Genomic DNA, 10,741 nt, shown 5'->3' with positions numbered 1-10,741 from the left:
AAGCTTAGCATTAACACTGCTACTCAGTTACATCATCCTCTCTTTGTTGATATAAGTTAGTTGCCTACTAGGGTCTGAAAATTAATTGACACAGTCAAGTTGGCAGGGAGGTGGAGAGGGACTGTAGGTCACAGTGCCTAGAGGCTGCATGTCTCTGTCTGTCCCTCCAGGGCCAGCAGCCCCTCAGTGCCCACTATGGGGCCATTTAAGAATCTTTGAATAGTTCAAGAAAAACAGGAAATCCCAGTTTCTGTGTAAAATTCTCCCAAAATTTAAATATTGCATTCAGATGTCTGAAAGATGAGTAACAGGTAAAATAAAATTGTCTTGGGGCTATTTTGTGCTCAAGGATCAATTTGTGACCTCTCCATGGGTGTTTTATATTTTGATTAAAAAAAAATTATAGCTCTCTCTATACAGTATGTACTATATATGTGTATGTATATTTACTTCATCTCCTTTATTTTATTACTTTTCTTTTTTCTTGTTTGCTCTTGTTTTAGTGATTTGAATTTCATTTTGGGAGGGGGGAAGTTGGAGATTGTGTTAGGTGTCTTCTATTCATCCCACTAGGCCCATCTGTGTCTTCCTTTACTTTTCTCTGTCCTGAGAACAATATCAGCCTTTCTTGTTCTGTGACTACCAGAGGTGGTGGCAGCATTCAGGGTTGGGAAGGAAAAGAGGTTGGGATACAGATTCTTCCAAGTCCATATTCTACTCATCCTCCTGAGGGGCCTTGCCTATAACCATGCACGCTGGACTGGAGTCTGCTCCATGCTCTTGATCATTCCAGGGCAGGTGAGCCATGGAGCCATGACATCTTCACCATAACCTGTTGATTTCTTTCAACCCTGCCAAAATCTTTGTTTATAGTCCCTTTACTAAATGGTCCTCAATTATCTAATTTGAAGGTTTCATTTGCTTGCTACCTGGGCCCATGGCTATAAATAATAAGTAATTCAAATTAGATCATAGGAAAGTTGGAGGATTGTTTATTTAAACAAAATATAACTCATATATTTGCCCAGAAGCTAGGTAATGGTAATGTGGACAGGAAACCATAACTGCAGCATTATAGGGCAAGTGCCTGGACCTCCTCATCGAATCCAATCCATTCCACATGACATGATTTTGAATACTTTAGCTAAAGCAGGTCACAGCATTTCCATGTGAAAAAGTGTTCATCCCATCAGGAAAACATGGAAAGTGTACCCTACCCAGTTTCCCCGAAAATAAGACAGTGTCTTATTTTAAGGTGTGCTCCCAAATATGCGCTAGGTCTTATTTTCAGGGGGTGTCTTCTCTTTCCTGTAAGTAGGTCTTATTTTCGGAGGATGTCTTATTTTGGGGAAAACAGGGTAGAAGGGCAATGAATGGGAAACTTTACAGAAGCTCACTTGCCTGTTCTCATGATCGCTTATTTTCTGCCTCCTATGTTGGCTTCTCTTTGGCCTCCTATTATGAAATGAAGTCTGGATGTATCTAGGCAGTGTAGAGTTGTGATTCAGAGCAACTGCCTTTAATTTTGGCACATTTGGCTTATGCCTGTAATCCTAGCACTCTGGGAGGCTGAGTTGGGCAGATTGATTGAACTTGAGACCAACCTGAGCAAGAATGAAACCCTGTTCTTAAAAATAACTGGGCGTTGTGGCAGGAGCCTATAGTCCAGCTACTTGGGAGGCTGAGGCAAGGAAATTGCTTGAGTCCAAGAGTTTGAGGTTGCTGTGTGCTATGATACCATGACACTCTACCGAGGGCAGCAAAGTGAGACTCTGTCTCAGAAAAATAAAAAATAACAATAAATTAGATGCAGTTGTGTTGAGTCTCATAGCTTGTCATTCTACCTGGATAGCTATGGACAGATGGTTCCGTCTCTCTCAGCTTTGATGTCCTCATAATGTGGACCTCACAGGGTGGCAGAAAGGATGAAAGAAACAAATGTAAGGAAAGTACTTATTGCTTCTGGCACATGGAGGAGTAAATGGAAGGAATTATTAACAAATCAAGCTCTGTTGCCTGGGAAGCTGTAAACAGCAGTTCAGGCGTTAATACGAATATCTGCCTATTTGAAGTAGCCAGTAAGCTTCATTTTGAGCAATGACCTTAAAGCCGTGTATGATTCTGAATTGCTCTCTGAATTATCAGAGAAATAATGAGTTGTATTTAGTCAAGTATTCAATATATCCTTATTGTTTCCACATTAAAAAATTTTCTACATCATCATCCATCTCTGTTCCTTTGACACCCCTCCTGTTTTGTGTTTCTTGAGGATTGTAGATAGTGGTTCTGAAACGACTTCTGTAAATCCCATTAGTAGTTTGTGATTACAATCCTTCTATGTCTAGAGACAAAACTCATTTAAAGCAGCATGGTGCTTCCTCCTATCTTTTCATTGATTTGGGACTGTAGTTACCAGTTTATGTACCATTTTCAGTGAGAAGCTTTTTCTCTCAACGTACTCTTAATGTGCCAGGATAACACATTTCACCTTAAAATCAGTATGTCACTTGCTGGGACCAGAAGGAGAAACACGCTGAGTTGGAAGGCCCAATAAAGATGACATGGAGTGAAGGAAAAAAATAACAAGCCCTCTCTTGGTAGCCATTGCTAACTGTATCAGGCATGAGATGCGATTCTCCCTTAAAAATGGCATTATGGACCCTTCTTCCCCAAATAATCCTGTCCCTTAGCCTCTTATTCATGGGTGAGTTGATGCAAATACTCATAAACCCAGATTACAGGCTCAACTCTTTTGTTCCATGGCTCTCAGTTCCTTATTTGTAAGTGTCCATAATACAATTGGCAACATCTCAGCTGGACATTGACTATGTGCTAGCACTTCATGAAGATTATCATGTGATTCCCCCAAACAAACCTGTGAAACAGAAACTCTCCTTATTGTCATTGTACTGACAAGAGACTGAAACCGAGAGTTTGGGTGTGGCCTGGAGTCCAGCAGCCCCCAGCAGTGCACAATGAATGAGGTCATCTCTGCATGGTCTCCTTAGAGAGACAGAAGATGGTCAGAGAAGGGCTCACAGGGCCAAATCTGCACCCTGGTGCTGTGTGAAGAAGCAACATGTTGGTCCAATGGAGGTGGCCCTGGATGGAAGGCACCACGCCCAGTGCAGCCTCACAGGAAGGGAGGAAGGGACGTTTGACTTGAGGGGAAGAGTGCTCCTTGGGCAAAGACCTGGAGGTGGAAATGAAATGGCTGAGAAATGTCAAGAAGGCTGGTTTGGATGGAGCTCTGTGAGTACGATAGGTGATGACATCAGAGAAGTTGGCAAGGGCTGGTATTTGCATCTTGTGGGTCTCCATCAAGATTTCTGATTTTATTCCAGTGTGACAGCAAGCTTTTAGGGGTTTGAGCTGGGGAGTTACATGGTAAGGTTGCTGTGTGGAGACTGTCCGCACATGGGTGGGAGGGGAAAGTGGGAGGTGGTCTGAAGCACTGGTACAGACAAGTGGGAGAGTGTGGCAACATGGACCAGGTGGCCACTGTCAGAGTCAGGATGTGATCTTATAGAACTGGCTGAACTTGCTGTTGGGCAGGACATGAGAGACAAGGGGAGACAGGCATCAGGGCTCACCCTAGAGTTTGGGCTGAGCAATGGGCGTATTATACTCTGGGGTGGGATGGACCAGTGGGGAGCAAGAGCATATTTCTCTTTAGGACATGTGAAGTTTCTGATGGCCATTGGACATTCAAGTGGATATGGGTTATATAATTTTATGTGTTAATTTGGCAGGGCTGTGGCGTCCAGATACTTGGTCAAACACCAGTCTGTATATGACTGTGAAGGTATTATTTTAAAAGATGAGCTCAACATTTAAGTCAATAGATTTTGAGTAAAGTAGGTCACCCTCTAACGTGGTAGGGTCTCATCCAGTTAGTGGAAGCCTTAAGAGCAAACAGACTGCAGTCCCCCAAGAAGAAGGAATTCTCCCAGCAGTCTGCCTGAGGGCTTTCCCAGACCTCCAGCTTGCAGGGCTGCCCCAGATTTCATATTTTCCAGCCTCTATAATCAATAAACCAACTGCTTAAAATAAATCTCTATTCATATATAAGAGGTCCCCTCAAAATGTACACACATTTTGTAAGAAAAGAAAAAAGCTATAATAAAATTGAAATATTCAAATCACGTTTGACTTCTGCAATTACACGACATACAAGATACAATATGCAAAATAACAAATGTTATTATTAGTATATATTGAGTATTACAGTTTTAATACAGATTTTCCTTCCTTAAAAAGTGTATGCATTTTTGTCTTCCTCTGTATATTTATACACACACACACACACATATCCTGTTGATTCTATTTCTCTGGAGAACTCTAGAATGCATACAAGTGGCTAGAGTTAGAAATTTCAGAGTCATAAACATATAGACCTTAGTTGTCCAAGAGAAAGAATATAAAAAGAAATATATATAATTAAACATTTCTAGCAGTCATTTTTAATAAAAAGAATAAAAGATCAGGTGGCATTAATTTTGATACATTCTACTTGATCCAGTGGGTCAAAAAAAAAAAAAATCTAACATTTAGCATATAATCAATACAAAAATCTTAATATTTTACATTATTTCCCCATACCAAGTCTTCAAAATCCAGGATGTTTTCACACTGACATTACATCTCAGCTTGGACCAGCCCCATTTCAAGGGGCTGGACCAGCCCCGTAGCTGCATATGTGGCTGGCAGCTGCACTTGGTCCAGCTCTTAGCAAGGCATTGTGAAGTGCCCCGGGCACACAGTAGCACTTCAGATGCCCATGAAGAGAAAAGAAGAGGAGAGAATGGAGCCAAGACTGCTCCTGGGGTTCCCAAATGCTTCCAGTTAAGAAAAAGAGGCAGATCCAGCAAAGGAGCTTGAGACCTATTGTCCAGTGAAGCAAATAAGAGGCCAAGTGTGGAATCCAGAAGCCAAGAGAAAAAAAACCTGCCAATGGTCCCTAAGACAAGGATTGAGAGGTAACATTAGTTTTGACCAGATAGAGGTGACTGGTGACCTTGTCAAGAGCAGTTCAGGGAACACTGAGTCAGGCAAAGAGTTGGTTAAGAGAAAGACAGGTATGGAAGGAGAATGGGGAGCCAGATGACCTCTTGGCAGAGAGAGCAGACTGGCCTGGAAGGGGGCAGAGCTAGCATATGGACTTGGAGGAAGTGGGACTAGGGTGTTTGAGAAAGAGAAGTCCTATTGCATGGGTGGAATGCTGGTGAGAGGGATTCAGTACAGAAGGAGAAGGGCATGATGTAGGCGAGAGAGAAGGCACAAGAGTCGTGTGAAGCCTTTGAGCTGGCCCCTTGGTGGCATCCATGGCAAGAGTGGTGACCGGTTCATCCCTGTGGTGTTGGGAGGAGAGGGCAGTGCTCTCTTAGTGGGTGAGCATTTGGAAAGGTGGAGGAAGGCAGAAAGGTGTGATCCAATCTTCAAGAGGGCGGCAGAGACCAATTATGAGACGAGGTAAAATGTCTCCGGAACCTGGACACACGTTAGAATTTTCGAGGGAGCTCATACACGGCATCAAAGGCTGGGTCCTACCACAGACCAGTTGAATCAGGATCTCTTGGGTTAAGTCACAGAAGTCAGTATTTTCAAAAATCTCCCCCAAAGTGATTCCAGTGGCACTCAAGGTTAGGAGACCCTGGACTAGGGAAATGTAGCAGGATGGTAGGCTGTGCCATCTGGACGTTGAACTTGATATTGGTGAAGTAATTTCTTTTCTTTTTTATTTTTGTTATTTTTTAAAATTCAGTCTCCATAGGGACTGTCAAAAATTGCCAATGCTGACTATATTTCAAGTCATCATAGTGGGGTATTGGGAAAAGTTTTCAATTAGCAATAGTTGCGCCTCGGATAAATCTCATTGGCTACGATACTGCTACCGCGCAAAGCAGGTGAAGTAATTTCGATTGAAATTAACATAACCATCTCTAGAAGATCTAGTTGCGAAGGGAAAAGCCCTCCTGCACAGAACAGTTGGGGGAGAGGCCAAAGCAGTTCTGCCAAGGTCTTAGCATTCCAATTGACGGAGATATTACCTTCATTATGGGGTTTATAGAATAGAGGCAAAAACAGATTCATTACTGCAGCCATATCAGAGTTACCATTCACCCTGCCGGGAGGAAACCCAAATCAGGAAAGAAGGAAACAAATTCAGAAGTTATGGTTGACACAGTGTGCTTATGAAACTAGCGACAGGCTATTACTGGAGAGAGTGGACTGCTTATTAGTAGGAGCCTGAGAACCAAAGGGAAGGAGCTTACAGAATAGTTGTAGACTAAAAGCGGAGTGGATTCATTCATCTATTCATTCACTCAACAGTGTGTGTTTATTGAGCACTTCCTGCATGCCAGGTGGCATTTCTTACAAAAGATAAAAGTTGACAGCATCATGTGGTCCATGTGGGTGTGTCAGCTGTCCAGATTTGACTAGCGAAAGAAAATTGTAAAAGAGACCCTCTAAAACAGTGATTTTCAACTGGTGTGCCATGAGAGGATCTTAGGAGTGCCTCAAATTTTTTTAAAGATCATTAATTAAATTATTTTCAAAAGAAGTTCAAAGGACCTTAAGTATATTCTTTTTTTTCTCTCTTTTTTGATCAATGTAATTTAAGTGTGCGGTGGAAGTTTAACTATAGGTTCAAGTGTGCTGTGAGATAAAAAAAGGTTGAAAAACACTGTTCTAAAGAAATATTAGAAGATACAGACAGTGAAAACAGCAGAGACAGGTGCTGTGTGCATCCTTTCACTCAGATCTGAAGTAGAATCAATTCATCCTTAGAAATCTTTTTTCTGCCACCTCCAGCATATGGGGCCGGCTCCCTACTACTTTGAGCCACAGGCGCCACCCCATCCTTAGAAATCTTAATCCACCCCTGCTTAGGGAAATAAACAAGGGCAGCCAGGAACCTGTCCTGGCTTACCTCATGGCTTCCTCACTCCTTCCTGGCACCATGTCTACTGAGTGCCAGGCACGTGCTGTGGTAGAAGCATGAAGGAGCTCATGGCTTCATAGGAAAAGAGCCTCAGAGTGGAGCTGCATCTCAGCCTGTGTTTAGGTAGATTCTCTAGTCAACATTGAGGAGAAAGTCAAGTATAACCAAAATTCCCTTGGGGGTGGGGGGACTCCTCAGGGAGGTGGGAGGCTGGCGTCTGAAATACAGCCTCTCAGTAAATACAGCACAGCCAGTTTTTCTGCGGCATGGGAACAGATGGCTGCTTCTGTGGCTGAGCAGCAGAGGAAGACTTACTTGGCTTGGCTTGTGTTTTGAGGTCATGTTGTATGAAGAAGATGTATTGTAACTTTAAACACAAGTTTAAAGTGAGATGCTCACACCCAGAGAGGCTAAGAACTGGATGCAACTGTTGGCAGATTCATGTTCTGGGGCATATGCTTATTGTGGGGAATGGCTGGCAGAATCACACAGTTTGTTTACATTGTTTTTAATTTGAAGTTTTTTTGAGCACCTACAGTTGAATTCACTTGAGCTAAATGTGCATATGACAGGATTTAGCTGAAAAAAGACAATATGATGCCACTTGGAGGTGAGAGGAAAATGCATCAGAGACCCCTATCTCACAGGCTCTGAGCAGACCTGAGAGTCCAGTCTTGTGTGAATGCTGAAGCCCCATTTAGCTTCTCCCTAGCCCTCCTCCTAAGATGCTCACCCCAGGAGGACCCTCTAGTAGCCCTGCAAGGAGGAAGAAGAGACAGGTCCCCTCCATAGCAGCCACTGCAGACAAGGTCTAGAGCGCTTCCTCTCCATGTGGCTGCCTCTCATGGGGTCCTCTCAAAAGACATAGCACTTGGCTTCCTCCTGCAGTCTGCTGGGAAGGCCCTGGAAAGGGCTTTGCCTGCCTGCACAGTGAGCTGGGGCCCACCCTCACAGGGGTGCACTAGGCCTCCTTGGGCAAGCCCATCCCTCCCCAGCCCTATTGCCAGCCCTGGAGTCCTGGGTGTTTGCCTGTAGCTTCAAGAAATTGAAATGATTTATCAGTCATGCTAAAAGGAATGAAAAAAATTAAAGATAGCAGACAAAACATTAAGACAAAAATTCTAAAGTGTGGCAGGATGGAAATTAAGGCAGTTAAAAAAGGATGAAGTTGTAAAACAGAGACCAGAATCCTTCAAGAATTAGAAAGACAAATAACTTTATATGTAAACTCATAAATTATCTCCAAATGGTACCAAAAAAAGAAGGCTTTTAGGCTAAGGTAATAGAAAATAAGATGCTGATGAATTAGAAGCCAGCAGTAGGGGTCTTGGCTGGTGTCATTATGGCCTGGGCACCATGACTGCCCACCTTCTCTCTGTTCCTTCTGAGGTGTGGTGATAGCTTTGGGTTCTTGCCTTCAAAAAGTGATGCCTCTGTCTTGGTGCCTGTAGCTCAGTGGGCAGGGCGCCGGTCACATACACTGAAGCAGATGGGCTCGAACCCGGCCTGGGCCAGCTAAACAACATGACAACTGCAACAAAAAAATAGCCAGATGTTGTGGTGGGTGCCTGTAGTCCCAGATACTGGGGAGGCTGAGGCAAGAGAGTCACGTAAGCCTGAGAGTTTGAGATTGCTGTGAGCTATGATGCCTCAGCACTCTACTAAGGGCAACAAAATGAGACTCTGTCTCAAAAAAAAAAAAAAAAATGTGATGCCTCCCGTCAGCCTGGCCCAAGCCCCAGAGCTTGAGAGAATTCACACTAGGTGTTAACAGCCTCTCCCAGGATACCCTCTGTCCTTCTTTCATTGTTGTCACGTGGGTTTCCCCATGCTCCTCCTTCTGGGGGACAAATAAGGTAGAAGGCTTCTTTGAGTTCAAGGAAAGAGTAAGAGTGAAGGACAGATGATAGTGGAAAGAAACAATGTCATGTGCCCGCTGTGCTGGTTACCAAGGCTAGTTTGCTGTGACACAGCTTACTGCCATCCTGCTAGGTTGGTAATGGTTATGTGAGCATCGTACAGATGGAATCCCTGGGGCCATCTGGAAGTGGACCCATTTTCCACTTCTTTATCCTCCTCTGTACCATGTACTGTGCTGGCTTCAGACTTTTGAGTCTGATTCTCAGTTTTCTTTTTTTCATCGAAGGCATATTTGTTTTCTTTTCAGCCTGTTGATTTCTGGCCTCTAGTCAATCTCACTGGTGTGTGACTCCCTTCTTGATATGTGTGTGTTACACCGACTCTGTATGTCAAAAATGATAAAAAAGTCAAAATCTCAGGCATAAGATTTTAAGTGCTACCTCCAATTCCCCTGCTAAACAGTCAGAAAGCCTCACTGGTGAGCCTGAGTATCTATGTTCCTTACAGATAAAGATTTCCACGGCTTCCCCAAAAGATGGGTTATCTCCATAAATGTAACTTAACAATCATGATATTAGTAAGGACCCTTTTCTTTTCTTTTATTTTCTTTTTGAGACAGAGTCTCAAGCTGTCACCCTGGGTAGAGTGCCATGGCATGATAGCTCACAGCAACCTCCAAGTTGGTTCAAGTGATACTCTTGCCTCAGTTTTTCTATTTTTAGTAGAGATGGGGTCTCATTTTTGCTCAGGCTGGTCTGGAACTCATGAGCTCAAGAATCCACCCGCCTTGGCCTCCCAAAGTGCTAGGATTACAGGTATGAGCCACCACGCCGGGCCCTAGTAATAGCCCTTTCTATGAGAGGGAGCAAAGACAATAACTCCCTAATTCACTAATGATTTTCAAAAGATAAAAGGGTGTACCTCCCAGCAGAGAGGAGAGAAACTGCTAGGTCAGTTCATTGAGGCTGGTCACCAGCTGCTGGCACTTGAGTCACTACTCACAGCTTCCTAGAATAAAGCTCTTTAAGAGCCCATCATTGGATGAGATGGAATATACCAGGTGACTGACCACAAGGGTGTCAACGGCTCAGTGGGTGGAGAAACACTGGACCAAAGAGTTTGAGACAGATTAGGACTCTCGTGGGACTGTGGGCGCAAGTCTCGGAATGTGCTGCTCTTCCCTCCGAAGCCAGAATTCAGCATGACGCCCACCCCCAATGGGTTGCTCATAGGTTCATTTGGCTTGTTTATGTTGAGCATTGTGAGTACTGTATGGTATGATCACCTCAGAAAGGGCCATGAGAGGACAAACGTGAGTTTAAAATGAGAGTGTGAACAGGGTAGTCCAGTTGGGAGGGCAGGACTGAGGGCCTTAGACCCGGAAGAGGGGACAAGGCTGGGACTGTGGCAACGCTGGATGGCATCACCGTGACCAATTCAACTTCTCTAGTTTGGTGGTCCTCCACTGGAGGCGATCTTATTCCCCAAGGTACATTTGGCAATGTCTAAAGACATTTCTGTTGTGACAAAGAGGGGAGGTGTGCTGCCGGCATCTGCTGGGCAGGGGCCAGGGATGCCCCTCAATACCCTGCATGCACAGGACTGCCTGTGAGTCTCACACCTCTTTTATTATACAAACAAAGAAAAGGAAATAACTGGAAGTTATCCTTCCTATAGTCCCCAAAGTTACCAAGTGGCAGAATGACGACTTGAATCCAGCACCCACTTCAGCACCTGGCACACAAGATGTTTGTTAATTGGACAAATGAGTGAATAAATAAATAGTTTCAAGCCCTCTTTATTTTTTTTTTTTTTACTCTTGCATGGTACTGTTCTAGGATCCTATAAAGTGTTTAGAAGATAAGTAAATGAAACTAAAATTTTATGAGTTATAATAAAAGGCAATATAAGCAAAGACTTGCTTTTCTGTACAAG

At 43.7% G+C, this 10,741-nt stretch overlaps 1 non-coding gene across 1 annotated transcript; it reads right to left on the bottom strand.

Annotated features, from left to right (window-relative positions):
* Positions 1-5,764: 5,764 nt before the first annotated feature.
* Positions 5,765-5,905, bottom strand: LOC128567163 (U4 spliceosomal RNA). The gene has a single exon (XR_008374805.1). It is a non-coding gene; the product is annotated as a U4 spliceosomal RNA (small nuclear RNA).
* Positions 5,906-10,741: the final 4,836 nt, after the last annotated feature.

Source organism: Nycticebus coucang, chromosome 15, assembly GCF_027406575.1.
Source record: "Nycticebus coucang isolate mNycCou1 chromosome 15, mNycCou1.pri, whole genome shotgun sequence".
NCBI lineage: Eukaryota > Metazoa > Chordata > Mammalia > Primates > Lorisidae > Nycticebus > Nycticebus coucang.
The sequence above is the reverse complement of the archived record's forward strand: the minus strand, read 5'-3'. Positions and strand labels throughout refer to the sequence as shown.